Consider the following 18,012-nt stretch of genomic DNA (forward strand, 5'->3'; position numbering starts at 1 on the left):
ATACTCGAGCATTGGTCTTGTTTTCATTTTGCTTTCTGGGTCCTGCCCCTTCTTTGTTTTCCGGACATTCTTTAATTCGATGACCCACCTGTCCACACTTGAAACATGCACCCGACTTCCGATAGCATTCTCCGGTATGATACTGTTTACAGGTGTCGCACCACTTTCCTTCCCTGTTGCCAGTGTTGCCAGAACTTCCTTGGAAAGGCCCACCTGAATAATTTGGCTTCTTAAACTTGGGACCATTCTGAGCAGATTGATTGACCATTGGTCTTTTGTTCTTGTTCTCTTCCTCGCGACGTTTGATATATGTTTCTGCGCTCATTGCAGCGCCCATCAAATCCGCAAAATTGTTTGGCTTGAATACAGCCAATGCTGACTTAATCCGACTATTGAGTCCCTTTTTAAAGCGATGCATTTTTAACGTTTCATCAGACATGATCGTCGGGACATAGGTTCCCAGATCATTGAATCTTGAAGTGTATTCCATTACCGTCATGTCTGGGGTCTGCTTGAAGTTCTCAATTTCGTTCAACTTCTGCAGACGAAATTCGGCTGGGTATTATTGTTTTAAAAACTCCCTCTTAAAAATTTGACATGTGATCTCTTCTACTTCAGCTAGAGATGGTGACACAGTCTCCCACCACTTTCGTGATCTGTCTTCTAGAAGTGTTGTTACGACTTCTATTCTCAGTTCTTCAGCCACTTCCAGTAGGTGTAGTTGTGATTCGACATTTTTGAGCCAGTTATGACTGACTTCCGGGTCTGGGTTTCCATCAAAAGTCGGGACTTGATTCCTCCTGAGAGATTCATAATGGTACTTAATTCCACGGGGTTGTGGTTCAGGCGTTGGCTGTATGGCGTTGGCAAGGGGATTTACGATTCCTTGCAATGTAGCGGCTACAATGGTAGCTATTGCCATCATATCTTCTTGACTGAGATTCACTCTCGGTGGTGGTGGATTTTCATTTTGGTTGGCGCCACAAGGGTTACGGTTGTTTCGGGTTGGTCTGCCTGCCATTTCCTATAATAAAAATCGAGGTAAAGAATCAGAATCGTATAAAAGATAGAAAGGCACAAATAAAAAAGTTGTCGTGGAAAACTTTCGATACTAAGGATTTTCGGAACGATTGAAGGAATAGAATTTCGAGTTTCTCAAGAGAAATTTTATGAAAGGATGAATATTGGATTTCAGATAGGGATGCATTAGGCTGTTGCCAAAATTTGACTTCGTCAAATTTTGTTTGTCAAAATCCCAGCGGTGACATCCGGCATTGTTTAACAATTACATTGAAAACAATAAAGCCTCGTATCAAATCAAACCAGTATTTTTCATAAATAGAATGTTTTCTTACAATGACAAAAGAATAAACTTTTACATCAGAGTTTGCAGGAATTATACAAAAGAAAAGGGTACAATTTCTCGTTTTGCTGATCTTGAAATCTGATCACCATCCCTAAAACGCTTCATGTTCTTCCTCGTTCACTTGTTCTTCATTTTTATCTGAAATTGGTAAGGGGTGAGTGTTTTAGGAAACACTCAGCAAGTGGGGGTCGATCGATTCCAAAGATACATATAGAACTTAATTCTTTAAAAATCTCCTTTAACAAACTTTCAAAATTTAATATTCTTAACTTGACCAGACGGAAACGAATCGAATCAAAGACAGAACTTATCAGATGATTCAGAGCAAAACAGAAACAGATCGAATCAAACGGACACAACACTGTTACTCATCTCAATTTCCATGGTCAAATTGTCCCCAATATGTTAGTCCTCTAAGGGTTGAGGCCAGAACTCGGTTTTATACCCACCGGTGGGGGCCAGACAGAAAGGTTTTATACCCACCATTGGGCCAGACAGAAATGGTTTTATACCCACCATTGGGGGCCAGAACAGAATCACAATTCTCGTCCCATTTCAAATCCGAATCGTAACAGTGCAAACAGAATTCGGAAGTCACAGACAAAACTTTTCAGATATTCAGATTTCAGAGTTATCATACTGACACAGCGGAATCAAGATATTCGAAGCACAGGAGAAACACATAATCGATCGCAATTTTAAACGAAACATATAGCAAATTTTCGAAAATAAGGACACATATTTTCATGTCATATTATGTATATCAAAGTTTCAAAATACAACAAGATAGGTAACAAAAGCCCAATTACATGAATTTTTATAAAAAGCTCTTTCTTGAAATTTTGGCAGCACTTCGGCGCAACTTCACAAATTCTGTCTTCGATCGGGGAACACTCCGGCACGGGTTAGCAAACTCTGGACTGCACAAAATCTTCCCTTCCTTTTCTTCCTTTACTTCGGCCGAATGGTTTAGGGAGAGGGGGAGAGAGGGCCGAAATTTTAGAGGTTTGGTGGTGTGCCTTCTTTCAACCAAATGAGTAGTATTTATAGGCACAAAAAAAATACTCTCCACCTTGCCACCCCCTTGGCCGAATTCTTGGCCATCAAGAAAAGCTTGAATGTGATCAATTGTAGACCAAAATTCCATGTGTTCTCCAAATTCCAAGACTAGTTATAATGGTGGGTTCAAAGTTTCATGCATTCTTTAAGTTCTAGAATGATCATCCAAACTCCCATGCATATTAAGTTTGTCTTAACTCTTAGCTCCTTCATTGATTATTTCTTGCATACTTAATTTGTCCAAACCTTAGCTCAACTTATAGCTCCCTTTTTGGTCTTTTTAGGACAAACTTGGTTGAGCTGCTTTGAGCTGAAAGATCGAGTCCTTGAGCTGGGGTTTTACTCCTCCCGTGACAATACTTCGTTGGATGTGGTTACTTGTAGCTTGGCTTCCTGTTGAGCTAATTCCCGAGCTTTGAAGTACTTCATCGAGTTAAATTAGCTGAAATTTGATTTGCTTCGGATCTTAAAATCCCGGGTTCTCACAGGCGCGCATATGCGCGAGTAGTTGGATTGGTTGAATTCCGAGACAGAATGTCTCGTGCATATGCGCCGAGGAAGGTCACGCATATGCGCGAGACGTGAAGATTGAATATTGAGCCACGTCTATTGGCCATACATTTGATATATATAATTGCATCATCCTTCAGCCTTCTCAGATGAAGAAATCAAAATTTTCCAGAAATTCCCTCAAGCCTCATGTGATCTTAATATTGTGATTTTGTACAATCTGTCTATCAGATTTTCGATCCGGACACAGTACCGTGCTCCTCTCGTCGACATCTACAACTGGACGTAAGTTTTATTGAGTTCTGTTATCATTTGAAATTATAGTATTGGATGAATTGTCATTTGATCATTATTATGGGTTCTGGGAATACTAGACATTGTATATTCGAAGTCAGATCGAAAAACAGATTGATTATGGAATTGTTATGATTTTCTGATTATATCGATTGAAATTGAACAGATTTGAATTATTGATTGATTACGGATTGTATCGGATATGAGTTATGATTTGTAATTGATATCGGGTGATATGATATTGACGGGAATATTGGGATTGTGCCGTTATGTCGATATGTCATTTCAGATTTACAGTGACAGTCTTGAATTCAGAACTTCCAATTTGTCAGACCGAGACTATGAAAGAAAGGTATAAGTCAATGTGGTACTGGGAGAACGACTCGACTAGGATATACTTGAGTTTCCCTAAATCACATACTTATTGTTATTATGGGCATTGATTTGAATTAATATGCTTGTTCTATTGATTTATAGAAAGTATGTATTAGATTAGTATTAGACGAGTGATCTTGTGACAGTGGTGCCAGATAGTGATGGAATCGTCACTGGCACATTGCACATTGTCACAAGATAGGGAATTGCGAAAGTGCCAAAGTCTGTGACGGTTAGGTCAAGACACCGGATGTCTGGTTATATCGATGTTGAATAGAATTGGAGTTTCTTCTATTAATGTTATTCGATATGGAATGCCAACGTCTGGAAACCGGGATCCCTAGACTAGGATTGAGTCTAGTCTGATCCGTGGAGTCACGAGTCTGATTGACAGTTTATATTGATTATGTTTCCAGATTTTGATATCTATTTCATGCTTTTATATTGTTTATATGATAGCATGTTTCGTTGATTTATACTGGGATGTATTTCTCACCGGAGTTATCCGGCTATTGTCGTGTTTGTATGTGTGCATGGCAACAGGTAGGACAAGATCAGGGTCGAGGAGATGAGGAGATGTAGAACCCGTAAATCAGTAGACGTATAAGCCATGCATAATTCTAGATTTTTAAATTTAATTGACTTCATTGCATGATTATTTTAAATGCATTTGTTTGAAGTTAATTATTTATTATTTCAGTTCAGCAGTTTGATTTTTAGCATTTCAGTTATTTCAGTGAGGCCGGACTGGAGTTGGAGTTTTGAGATAGAATTTAAGATTTGAGAAATATTTCCAGAAGTTAATTTAGCTAGCAAGTAAGTTCATTTAAGTTAAAAAGAAGTTTAAGGAATTATTTAAGTTAGTTGAGGATTTTAATTTAATTATTTGAGGTGATTAAGAAATGAACTCATTTAAGTTATTAAATTAATGGGTTAGCTCACTAAATTAATTAAAGGATTAGTAAGGCTTTCAAGGATTATTAGTTGACTAGATAACAATATTTCCCCTTCATTTTATTGCAATTTTCGGCCCCCATAGTTGCTAGACAATTTAATTGCCAACTCATCAACCTTTTGACCATTTCTTTGCATGTAAGTTGTAGGATAATTCTAGGATTTTTGGGAGCACAATTTAATTAATTAATGGACATATCCTAGACTAGAAAATAAGCAAAATTTCGGCCACCACCTCCTAGAAGCATCCACCAACTCATTTGATATCAATTCAAAATTCAAATTCAAAAGGGGAGTGGACTTGGTCTTGATATGATCCTATTTTTGTGCACCCTTCTCCTCACCTTCATAACCACTCAATCCCTCTCCCTCTCCACCGAAATACCTCACCATTCAGATCCATTTTCAGTGTAAAAATCGTGAGTCTTAGCTAGAGGGAAGGCAAGAAAAAAATCGAGAACTAGAAAGAGCAAGAGAAGCGCTCCACCTCCTCCGTGCCGCGTCGTCGTTGTTTCGTTCGTTTTCTTTCAAAACGAAACCAGGCATGTCTAGATTTCTTTCAAACCTCAATCAAGTCATATTATCATTTATTTTTCAGTACATGATCATGTTTATTCAAGCAAAAACCGAGATACATGTCAAAATATTTTGGGAAAACACATGCAGAATTTTCGGCTCTTCATGGCAAGCTTCACGTTTTTCTGAGTTTTGATGGTTTCAGGTATTGGATCGACTCCAGGCTCCCAAGGCGGCTTGTATACATGTAGTAGGATGCATTAGGACCATGTTGGTCCATTCAAACCAGCCCCATGCTTGCTGGAAATTCAGAATGACAGCAAGTTCCCCATAAGTGCAGAAATGTGATTCGAAATTTCAGTTTTGTGTCAAGGGTTGTGGATCTGATCTTGGCTGCCCCAAGGGCCTTTAGCCATGGTTGGATCACTTCCCTAGCATGTCTAAGACGTGACTAAGTTGCCCTTTTGGTGGCTTGGTCCATGGCTCATCGGTTTTTAAATAATCAACCAGAACAGCCCCTTTCCCCCTTCGGCCCTTCCATTTTTCAGCATATGGTTCGTTTCTTTTGTGGCTTGGTGTGGATCTTGGTTGGCCTATGGCCCTTAGCCACGGTTCATATCATGCTCCTAGATGTCTAGATCGTGCCATGGTCAATCAAATGGCCACTGGAACGATGCAAGACATCGATCATAGCATAAACACTACACACGCATGCACGTTGCTCTCGGTTGGACCCTTCGGTTAAGATTTGGTGTGATGCGGATTGTGGCTGGCCTAGGGCCCTTAGCCATGGTTCAAATCATTCCTTGGGATGTTGGTAAGAGTCTCTGGTCGGTGGTTCACGCCCCAATGGCCGGTAGCCTCGAAAACGACACAAGGAAAAACAAGTGCGCAGCTGCTGTATTTTTGACAGCAAGTATGCTGCTGTTCAGAAGCGTCGTTTGAGTTCTTGGTTGGCTTTTAGCCCATGGCCTTGGACTGGACAGTGCCTCATTGAGTTGGGAAGGTCATGTTTTTGACCGTTCGTCATTTGGATCATTTTTGAGGTCGTACGAGAATTTACGGTGCAATGTGCCAAATTGACTCTCGAAAGAGCGTTTCGTGTTTTGGCCTCCATTTCACCTAGATTTCGACCCTATCATTTTAGGAGCATTATTTTATGATTTTTCAGCGTATTTTAATCATGACTATACGTCGGTTCAGTGTCGGTTCAGGTTGGCTCGGAGTCATGATTAAATGCGAAGTCATTAGGCGTCATAGTCGCATCTTTTGAACGTAAATTGCATAGTTGGTCAAGTTTAAGCTATTGCATATTTTTCATGGCACAGTTAGGTTGCAGCGAGCCTGGGAACGATCCAATCCAATCCAGTTGGTAAAATTACAGGAATTTTCATTACGCCAGTTAATTATTTTACGTGCATTAAACAGAAAATGATTATTTTTGAGATTTATGCGATATGGCTTGTGGTTCATTCACTATGTGGGAGTGTTATTTTTATACGGTCGCCAGTGACCGATCAGTTCAGTATGGTACCACCCGGTCGCCAGTGACCGGCCAGCTCAGATCAGTTTCAGCCTCCCCGGTAGCCAGTTACCGATCAGTTCAGCTTAGTGCAGTGGCCACAGGCGTAAAACATAATCTCAACAGAAAATTTTATCAGATATTTCAGTACAGGCTCCAAGGAGCAAATATTTTTACAGTGACTTCCAGTTCAGTTATGCACGTATTATAATTGCTCAGTACAGATTATTTTCAGTATGCCTCAGGACAGGATATTTTATCTCATGCATATTTTAAATTCAGATTTTTACTCGTTACCTGCGATTTATGCATGCTGAGTCTTTAGGCTCACTAGACTTGATTGTTGTAGGTACTGATGAGGCCAGGGCCGAGGGCGGGGACCAGTGAGCCAGCTTGGGTCGGCAGTAGTGGCACCCGAGGACCTCAGAGCAGCAGTTGTTATTTTCTTCGCAAACAATTTTTATCAGTTGTTGGATATTTTTAAATCGTTGTTGTTGGCAAAACTTTGATTTTCTTCCGCTGCAATATTTTGAAATATTGAACTTGATTCACCAGTGATTTTACGAATGAGGCCATTTAAGTTCTTTTAAAAAGAAAATTTTAAATTTTTCCGCAAATTTCCAAGAAAAGAGTTTTAGGTCCTTCACAGTTGGTATCAGAGCCGACCTCTCTTAGTACGGTGTGGTTCGGGGACGAACCAAGCGGAAGCTGGTGGGCATGTGAGGCCCGGGGCCGAAGAGGGCGGGGGGTGATCGCCGGTGCCATCAGTAGTTGCACGGACAATGAGCGGCTCCTGGCAGGCTTCTAGGTGAAGGGAACATGAATGAACCGACCCACACGGGAATGAGAGGGATTCCGAGACTGTTCAATGTAATGGACTGTACAGTTGAAGAGGGCTTAAAAGATTTGATTTGTACTACTCATATCACGAAGGTGCATCTTCTTTTCGGTAGCTCATAACATAAGAACTCCAAAGTTAAGCGTGCTTGACTTGGGGCAATTTTGGGATGGGTGACCTCCTGGGAAGTTTCCCAGGGTGCGTGTGAGTGAGGACATAAGCACGCTGGAAAGACTCGTCTTGATACAGTGAGGACAGTCGTCGAATCTGGGCGTTACAAGTGGTATCAGAGCCAGGTTCTGTATAGGGTTTCACTACTACTGACCGTGAGAAGCTCACGAAGCCACGCCTTTGGTCTGTAAGTTTTTCAGTTCAGCATTTTGTTCAGCATTTCAGTTATAGCATGAATTATTTTGTCAGCATGCTTCCAGATTTTCAGTATTTCAGAGTTCATTTAAAATAAAGTATGGAATTATGCATGTTAGTTACGTATGGGTTATGTTGGAACAGTATGCCCCCTAGACGCATCTTAGAGCGCAACAGAGAGGAGCATAGACCGGAGGGAGACCTACCACCTCCTCCACCGCCCCCACCGGACATGAGTGCCCAGATGTTAGCTGGGATGGCACAGTTCTTCGCACAGTTTGCGGGGGGCAATGCCGCAGCCGTAGCCGCAGCCGCAGCCAGGCCGACAGGGCCCGAGGCTGTGTATGAGCGATTCATGAAGATGCGCCCGAAGGAGTTCTCTGGGGCATCAGACCCCATGGTTGCCGAGGGATGGATCAAATCCCTCGAGGTTATCTTCGATTTTATGGAGCTGGGGGACGCAGACCGAGTCCGATGTGCCACCTACTTGTTCACTGGAGACGCCCGCTTGTGGTGGGAAGGAGCTTCGGTAGCCCTGACATTGGCTACACTTTCTTGGACCCGCTTTACGGAGGTTTTCTACTCCAAGTATTTTGCTGAGGAGGTTCGCACCAGGCTGACCACCGAGTTCATGAGCCTGAGACAGGGGGATATGTCGGTTACGGAGTTTATCCGTAAGTTCGAGAGGGGCTGTCACTTTGTGCCCCTGATAGCGAATGATGCCAAAGCCAAGCTGATGCACTTCCTGGTGGGTTTACGGCCGATCTTGCGCCGGGATGTTAGGGTATCTGACCCTGCTACTTATGAGGTTGCCGTCTCCAAGGCCTTAGCCGCAGAGCAGGATCTGCGGGATATCGAGAGGGATCGCCAGGGCAAGCGCCCAGTCCAGGCACCGCACCGCCCTCCTCCTCTTCAGCATCAGCAGCAGAATAAGAGGCCTTTTCATGGACCGCCCAGGAACAGAGGCCAGCAGCAGCAGCAGCAGCAGCGGGGACGCCCAGCCCCGAGGACTCAGGAGCACCCAGTCTGTCCCAGGTGCTCACGTCGCCATCCTGGAGCATGTATGGCTGGCTCAGGAAAGTGTTTTAAGTGTGGCAGTCCAGACCACATGTTGCTGCAGTGCCCTCAGAGGAATCTGCCTACCCAAGGCAGAGTTTTTGCTCTCCATGCCGCGGAAGCCAACCCGGAGACTATGTTGTTGACAGGTACCTTTAAACTTTAAGTTATTATTTGAAGTTCCGCATGTTGGGATTCGGGATTTAGATTTTGAACTTAGAACTGTTATAGGATTGCATGCTCTACTCAGATTTATTTCGGGGAAATTAAGCTAGAGGAACCTAGACCTTTGCATGTCTATAAGTTTAGATCTTGTAGTGGGATTCAACTTAGAGCTCCGCTCTTTCAGGGAGAATTTTTATATCTGGTTCCGCTACCAAGGCCTTGATAGATTCAGGGGCCACTCACTCATTTATTTCGGAGGTCTTTGCAAACTTTCTCAAGATCCAGACCATTGGGCTAGATACAGCCTTTTCAGTAGTGTTGCCGTCAGGAGAGGAGATGGCAGCTACCAATGTTATCCGAGATATAGACCTTGAGTTGCACGGTAATCTTGTTTATGCGGATCTGATTGTGCTACCGATGCCGGAATTTGACATCATCCTAGGGATGGACTGGCTATTGAGGAACAGAGTGTTGATAGACTTCCAGCGGAGATCCGTTCTTGTCCGACCGCCTGGAATGGAGCAGTTCTTATTTGAGCCGGACAGGTACTTTTCCTTACCGCGCATTATTCCTTATGTTCAGGCTAGGAAGCTCATGCATAGAGGGTGTCGGGCATTTCTAGCAACCTTTTTATCTGTCCCCGATGAACCCAGCCAGTCAGCCTCAGATGTTCCGATTGTTAGAGATTTCTTAGACGTTTTTCCCGAAGACGTCTCTGGTATGCCACCAGAGAGAGAGGTGGAGTTTTCCGTTGAGCTTATGCCAGGTACGGCTCCGATATCCAAAGCACCGTACCGTCTAGCACCGACAGAGATGGCAGAGCTTAAGAAGCAGATCCAGGAACTTCTCGACAAGGAGTTCATTCGCCCGAGCTTTTCTCCATGGGGCGCGCCGGTCTTATTCGTGAAAAAGAAGGATGGCTCGATGAGGCTTTGCATTGACTACCGGGAGTTGAACAGGGTTACAGTGAAGAATAAATACCCACTGCCGAGGATTGAGGATCTGTTTGACCAGTTGCAGGGAGCTTCGATTTTCTCCAAGATAGATCTGCGTTCCGGTTATCACCAGTTGAGGGTGAGAGATGCTGATGTCTCGAAGACAGCTTTCAGGACTCGTTATGGTCACTACGAGTTCCTAGTGATGCCGTTCGGTCTGACGAATGCGCCAGCAATCTTCATGGATCTAATGAATCGCGTATTTCAGCCGTACCTCGACCAGTTTGTGATAGTGTTCATAGATGACATTCTCGTCTACTCCAAGAATCGGGAGGAGCACAGCAGGCATCTGACCATAGTGTTGCAGACATTGCAGAAACATAAACTATTCGCAAAGTTCAGTAAGTGCGAATTCTGGTTAGAGAAGGTGGCGTTCTTGGGCCACATTGTTTCTAGCAGTGGCATTGAGGTAGACCCGGCGAAAGTTGCAGCAGTCAGAGATTGGGTTGTGCCTCAGAATGCATCCGAGATCCGCAGTTTCCTTGGGCTAGCAGGATATTACAGGAAATTCATCCAGGGATTCTCCTCCATTGCCGTTCCACTCACAGCACTGACCAAGAAAAATGTGAAGTTTGTGTGGAGCGAGGAGTGTCAGAAGAGCTTCGATACCTTGAAGCAAGCTCTTATCTCAGCACCCGTTTTGGCTGTACCGTCAGGATCCGGTGAGTTTGTCCTTTATACCGATGCTTCGAAGCTTGGTTTAGGTGCAGTTTTGATGCAGCATGGGAGAGTGATAGCGTATGCTTCTCGACAGCTGAAAATCCACGAGAAGAACTACCCCACCCATGATCTGGAGTTAGCGGCCGTAGTTTTTGCTTTGAAGATTTGGAGGCACTATCTGTATGGGGAGAAGTGCCAGATCTTTACCGACCATAAGAGCCTCAAGTATTTCTTTACGCAGAAGGAGCTGAACATGCGTCAGAGACGTTGGTTGGAGCTTGTGAAAGACTACGATTGTGACATTAGCTACCACCCGGGTAAAGCTAATGTAGTTGCGGATGCTTTGAGCAGGAAAGTCGCAGTGATGGCTCATTTGACGATGCAGAAACCTCTTCAGATTGAGATGCAGAGGTTTGATCTTGAGACTTACCCTCAAGGTAGAGTTCCTCGTTTATCTACCTTGACTATCCAGTCCTCTCTTTTTGACCGTATTCGCAGCGGTCAGGCAGCAGATGAGCAGTTGGCACAGTGGAAGAAGAGAGATGAAGCTAAGGGCAGTGTTTTGTATACAGTCAGCGACGGTATTGTGAGATACCGAGATAGGATATGGGTTCCTAGCAGTGATTCTATCCGAGCAGACATCTTATCAGAGGCCCATACGTCCCCGTACTCCATTCACCCTGGGAGTACGAAGATGTACAAAGATCTGCAGCTATTGTATTGGTGGCCAGGAATGAAGAAGGACATCAGGCGTTTTGTATCCGAGTGCCTGACTTGCCAGTTAGTGAAGGCCGAGCATCAGAGACCAGCAGGTTTGCTCAAGCCTCTTCCTATTCCCGAGTGGAAGTGGGAGAACATTACCATGGACTTTGTGACCGGATTGCCGAGGTCAGCCAGAGGATCGAATGCTATCTGGGTGATTGTAGATCGTCTTACCAAATCAGCGCACTTCTTGCCTATTAAGACGACTTTCACCATGGTTCAGTATGCAGAGCTGTATATCCGAGAGATAGTCCGACTCCACGGTATTCCAGTTTCTATCGTATCCGACAGAGATCCCAGATTCACTTCCTCGTTTTGGAAGAGTTTGCATTCGACTTTGGGTACGAAGTTGCTGTTTAGCACAGCTTTCCATCCGCAGACGGATGGGCAGTCGGAACGAGTTATTCAGATCTTAGAGGATCTTCTCCGTGCTTGCGTCATTGATTTCTCTGGGAGTTGGGAGTCGAACTTACCATTGGTAGAGTTCACCTATAACAACAGTTTCCAGTCGTCTATAGGTATGGCTCCGTATGAAGCACTGTATGGCCGCAAGTGTAGATCTCCTGTTCATTGGGATGAAGTAGGAGAGAGAGCAGAGTTGGGTCCAGAGATTGTTCAGCAGGCAGCAGATGTAGTAGTCAAGATCCGTGATAGGATGAGGACTGCCCAGAGCCGACAGAAGAGTTATGCCGATCAGCGGAGGAGAGAGTTAGAGTTTGCAGTGGGCGATCATGTCTTCGTGAAAGTGGCACCTATGAAGGGTGTCATGAGATTTGGCAAGAAAGGGAAGCTCAGTCCGAGATTCATTGGACCGTTTGAGATCCTCGACAGAGTTGGGACGCTAGCGTATCGTGTGGCTCTTCCGCCAAATCTGGCCGGAGTACACAATGTCTTTCACGTCTCCATGCTGAGGAAGTATATGGCAAATCCTTCGCATGTGCTGAATTTCGAGCCGTTGCAGCTTACTCCGAACTTATCTTATGAGGAGAGACCCGTGCAGATCCTAGACAGACAGGAGAAGAAACTTCGGAACAAGTTGGTTAAGCGAGTCAAAGTCAAATGGCTCAACCATTCAGAGGAGGAAGCTACGTGGGAGTCTGAGCCGGAGATGAGAAGTCGATACCCTGAGTTATTCGGTGAGTTCTAATTTCGAGGACGAAATTTATTTAAGGGGGGAAGGATTGTAGAACCCGTAAATCAGTAGACGTATAAGCCATGCATAATTCTAGATTTTTAAATTTAATTGACTTCATTGCATGATTATTTTAAATGCATTTGTTTGAAGTTAATTATTTATTATTTCAGTTCAGCAGTTTGATTTTTAGCATTTCAGTTATTTCAGTGAGGCCGGACTGGAGTTGGAGTTTTGAGATAGAATTTAAGATTTGAGAAATATTTCCAGAAGTTAATTTAGCTAGCAAGTAAGTTCATTTAAGTTAAAAAGAAGTTTAAGGAATTATTTAAGTTAGTTGAGGATTTTAATTTAATTATTTGAGGTGATTAAGAAATGAACTCATTTAAGTTATTAAATTAATGGGTTAGCTCACTAAATTAATTAAAGGATTAGTAAGGCTTTCAAGGATTATTAGTTGACTAGATAACAATATTTCCCCTTCATTTTATTGCAATTTTCGGCCCCCATAGTTGCTAGACAATTTAATTGCCAACTCATCAACCTTTTGACCATTTCTTTGCATGTAAGTTGTAGGATAATTCTAGGATTTTTGGGAGCACAATTTAATTAATTAATGGACATATCCTAGACTAGAAAATAAGCAAAATTTCGGCCACCACCTCTTAGAAGCATCCACCAACTCATTTGATATCAATTCAAAATTCAAATTCAAAAGGGGAGTGGACTTGGTCTTGATATGATCCTATTTTTGTGCACCCTTCTCCTCACCTTCATAACCACTCAATCCCTCTCCCTCTCCACCGAAATACCTCACCATTCAGATCCATTTTCAGTGTAAAAATCGTGAGTCTTAGCTAGAGGGAAGGCAAGAAAAAAATCGAGAACTAGAAAGAGCAAGAGAAGCGCTCCACCTCCTCCGTGCCGCGTCGTCGTTGTTTCGTTCGTTTTCTTTCAAAACGAAACCAGGCATGTCTAGATTTCTTTCAAACCTCAATCAAGTCATATTATCATTTATTTTTCAGTACATGATCATGTTTATTCAAGCAAAAACCGAGATACATGTCAAAATATTTTGGGAAAACACATGCAGAATTTTCGGCTCTTCATGGCAAGCTTCACGTTTTTCTGAGTTTTGATGGTTTCAGGTATTGGATCGACTCCAGGCTCCCAAGGCGGCTTGTATACATGTAGTAGGATGCATTAGGACCATGTTGGTCCATTCAAACCAGCCCCATGCTTGCTGGAAATTCAGAATGACAGCAAGTTCCCCATAAGTGCAGAAATGTGATTCGAAATTTCAGTTTTGTGTCAAGGGTTGTGGATCTGATCTTGGCTGCCCCAAGGGCCTTTAGCCATGGTTGGATCACTTCCCTAGCATGTCTAAGACGTGACTAAGTTGCCCTTTTGGTGGCTTGGTCCATGGCTCATCGGTTTTTAAATAATCAACCAGAACAGCCCCTTTCCCCCTTCGGCCCTTCCATTTTTCAGCATATGGTTCGTTTCTTTTGTGGCTTGGTGTGGATCTTGGTTGGCCTATGGCCCTTAGCCACGGTTCATATCATGCTCCTAGATGTCTAGATCGTGCCATGGTCAATCAAATGGCCACTGGAACGATGCAAGACATCGATCATAGCATAAACACTACACACGCATGCACGTTGCTCTCGGTTGGACCCTTCGGTTAAGATTTGGTGTGATGCGGATTGTGGCTGGCCTAGGGCCCTTAGCCATGGTTCAAATCATTCCTTGGGATGTTGGTAAGAGTCTCTGGTCGGTGGTTCACGCCCCAATGGCCGGTAGCCTCGAAAACGACACAAGGAAAAACAAGTGCGCAGCTGCTGTATTTTTGACAGCAAGTATGCTGCTGTTCAGAAGCGTCGTTTGAGTTCTTGGTTGGCTTTTAGCCCATGGCCTTGGACTGGACAGTGCCTCATTGAGTTGGGAAGGTCATGTTTTTGACCGTTCGTCATTTGGATCATTTTTGAGGTCGTACGAGAATTTACGGTGCAATGTGCCAAATTGACTCTCGAAAGAGCGTTTCGTGTTTTGGCCTCCATTTCACCTAGATTTCGACCCTATCATTTTAGGAGCATTATTTTATGATTTTTCAGCGTATTTTAATCATGACTATACGTCGGTTCAGTGTCGGTTCAGGTTGGCTCGGAGTCATGATTAAATGCGAAGTCATTAGGCGTCATAGTCGCATCTTTTGAACGTAAATTGCATAGTTGGTCAAGTTTAAGCTATTGCATATTTTTCATGGCACAGTTAGGTTGCAGCGAGCCTGGGAACGATCCAATCCAATCCAGTTGGTAAAATTACAGGAATTTTCATTACGCCAGTTAATTATTTTACGTGCATTAAACAGAAAATGATTATTTTTGAGATTTATGCGATATGGCTTGTGGTTCATTCACTATGTGGGAGTGTTATTTTTATACGGTCGCCAGTGACCGATCAGTTCAGTATGGTACCACCCGGTCGCCAGTGACCGGCCAGCTCAGATCAGTTTCAGCCTCCCCGGTAGCCAGTTACCGATCAGTTCAGCTTAGTGCAGTGGCCACAGGCGTAAAACATAATCTCAACAGAAAATTTTATCAGATATTTCAGTACAGGCTCCAAGGAGCAAATATTTTTACAGTGACTTCCAGTTCAGTTATGCACGTATTATAATTGCTCAGTACAGATTATTTTCAGTATGCCTCAGGACAGGATATTTTATCTCATGCATATTTTAAATTCAGATTTTTACTCGTTACCTGCGATTTATGCATGCTGAGTCTTTAGGCTCACTAGACTTGATTGTTGTAGGTACTGATGAGGCCAGGGCCGAGGGCGGGGACCAGTGAGCCAGCTTGGGTCGGCAGTAGTGGCACCCGAGGACCTCAGAGCAGCAGTTGTTATTTTCTTCGCAAACAATTTTTATCAGTTGTTGGATATTTTTAAATCGTTGTTGTTGGCAAAACTTTGATTTTCTTCCGCTGCAATATTTTGAAATATTGAACTTGATTCACCAGTGATTTTACGAATGAGGCCATTTAAGTTCTTTTAAAAAGAAAATTTTAAATTTTTCCGCAAATTTCCAAGAAAAGAGTTTTAGGTCCTTCACAGGAGAAATCGTGATTAGAGTGGAGACTTCGGACTTTGATGTAGATATTGTTTGAACACTTGATATTAGCTGTCGAACCTTCGTTTTAAACGATTGTATGTTGTACAGGACTTGTATTTTATTTATACTGATATGTATATTAGATGAATTCCATTATGTTCCGCATCGCAATTTAAAAAAAAAATTTAGACCCAGATTAATTAATTGATCCGTTTATCCCAAGAATGATTAAGAAAATGATTAGCGTCTGGGTCCCCACACAATCTGTTCAAGCTATCTGTTTAGAGTGTTGTATAGGTAGTGGAAAATTTCTAACGGAAGTGGATTTTTTCAAGTTTTTGTAACAATCAAAGTTCTCTAGTGAATCTTTTTCTCGAGTGGAAGAAGGAGACACGTATAATAATATTTTTGTCGAGATTCCACATATCTTGTGTGATTTACTTTGAACTACGTATTATTCGGCTTTCATATTTATCTACATGTTTAATTTTTTAAAATATTAATCAAGTGAATATATTGTAACTCACTAGTACCAGCCAGATCTTTCCATACTTTTTAGTAGTCAACTTGTGTCTAGCTTGTCAAAAATCGGGCATTAACAATTGACAATTGTTAAGGTCAATTTAAGTTTAGAAGAAAATTTTAAAAAGTTTATTCAACCCTTTCTTCTAAATTCTTTTCGATCCTAATAGTTTTGAAATCAACTTCTCTTTTTATTTTATTTTTTATGAAGGATCGGTTCATGAATCTCGACTCCTCTTTTTTAAAAAAATATTTCTTTATAGAGTGAGTCTCATGTGAGACCGTCTCACGGGTCATAATCCGTGAGACGGGTCAACCCTACCCACATTCACAATAAAAAGTAAAACTCTCAGCATAAAAAGTAATACTTTTTCATGGGTGACCCAAATAAGAGATCCGTCTCACAAATACGACCCGTGAGACCGTCTCACACAAATTTTTGCCTTCTTTATAAGGGCCAAGTTTTGAACTTGACTGATCTTTTTATTTTATTTTTTATGAGGAGTTGGGGTCTTGAACCTCTCAAGTCTTTTTTTTTAAAAAAAAAAACAATATATGAAGGGATCTTGAACCTCGGCTGCTCTTTTTTTTAGAAATTTATTTATTTGAAGTCGGGGTCTTGAACCTCATACCATCTTTGATTTTTTAATCTATATATATATATAAAAGAAGAGTTTTTGCCAAAAATAGTAATTTCCCGCCAAAATGTCATTTCTAAAAAAAGAAATATGTATCATGAATATTGAAATATGTGTACTGCAATAAATGATAACTTCAATTATTACTTGCATTGATTATATCAATTCATTTAGTTCAAATTTGAATTTAATTTATTTTTATATTAATTCAAATAGAATTTATGTAATATATGTTTTTTTAAATTTAAATTGAAACTAATATCTATTAAAAAACATAAACTACATTAAAATTTTTGCATTGATTATATCAATCAATTTAATTTATTTTGTGTTACTATGATATATTTAATTTTTATTACAAACTTTATAAATAGATTTTAAATATATATGTGCATATATATTACAAACACATTATGTGCAAAGTTTTTGCAAAAATAATAATTTTCAGTCAAAATGTCATTTCTAAAAAAAGAAAAATATATCATGAATATTGACATATGTGTACTGCAATAAATGATCACTTCAATATTGCTTGCATTGATTATATCAATTCATTTAATTCAATTTTGAATTTAATTCAATTTTTATATTAATTCAAATATAATTTATGTTTTTTATTTTTTTATTCAAAACTTCAATTATTGCTTGCATTGATTATATCACTTCATTTAATTCAATTTTGAATTTAATTAATTTTTATATAATTCAAATGTATTTATGTTTTTTATTTTTTTTATTCAAACTGAAACTAAACTCTGTTGAAAACAGAAACTATATTAAAATTTTTGTATTGATTATATCAATCAATTTAATTAATAACTTTATAAATAAATTTAAAATACAAATTATTGCAATGTTCAGTATCACTCATTAGGTAAATCATTCAAAAAAAACATTTTGCTATTTTCATTAATTTCTATCCAAATTACTTACTAAAAAAATACAATATTTAATTAGTTAATTTAATTTTTCTAAAAATAAAATTAGTTGAGTATTAAAAGTTATCACTACAACAAAGTTTTTCAATGGACATTAAATATCATCTAATAATAGGTTGTTGTGTATATTATGAAAAGATTTTGTAAATAAAATCATAACCTATTTGGATAAGGATATTGATGAAACAATTACTGTTATCATTCAAATGTGTCAAACACGTGTCATGTCACA

Source organism: Primulina tabacum, chromosome 7, assembly GCF_025594145.1.
Source record: "Primulina tabacum isolate GXHZ01 chromosome 7, ASM2559414v2, whole genome shotgun sequence".
NCBI classification, from domain to species: domain Eukaryota; kingdom Viridiplantae; phylum Streptophyta; class Magnoliopsida; order Lamiales; family Gesneriaceae; genus Primulina; species Primulina tabacum.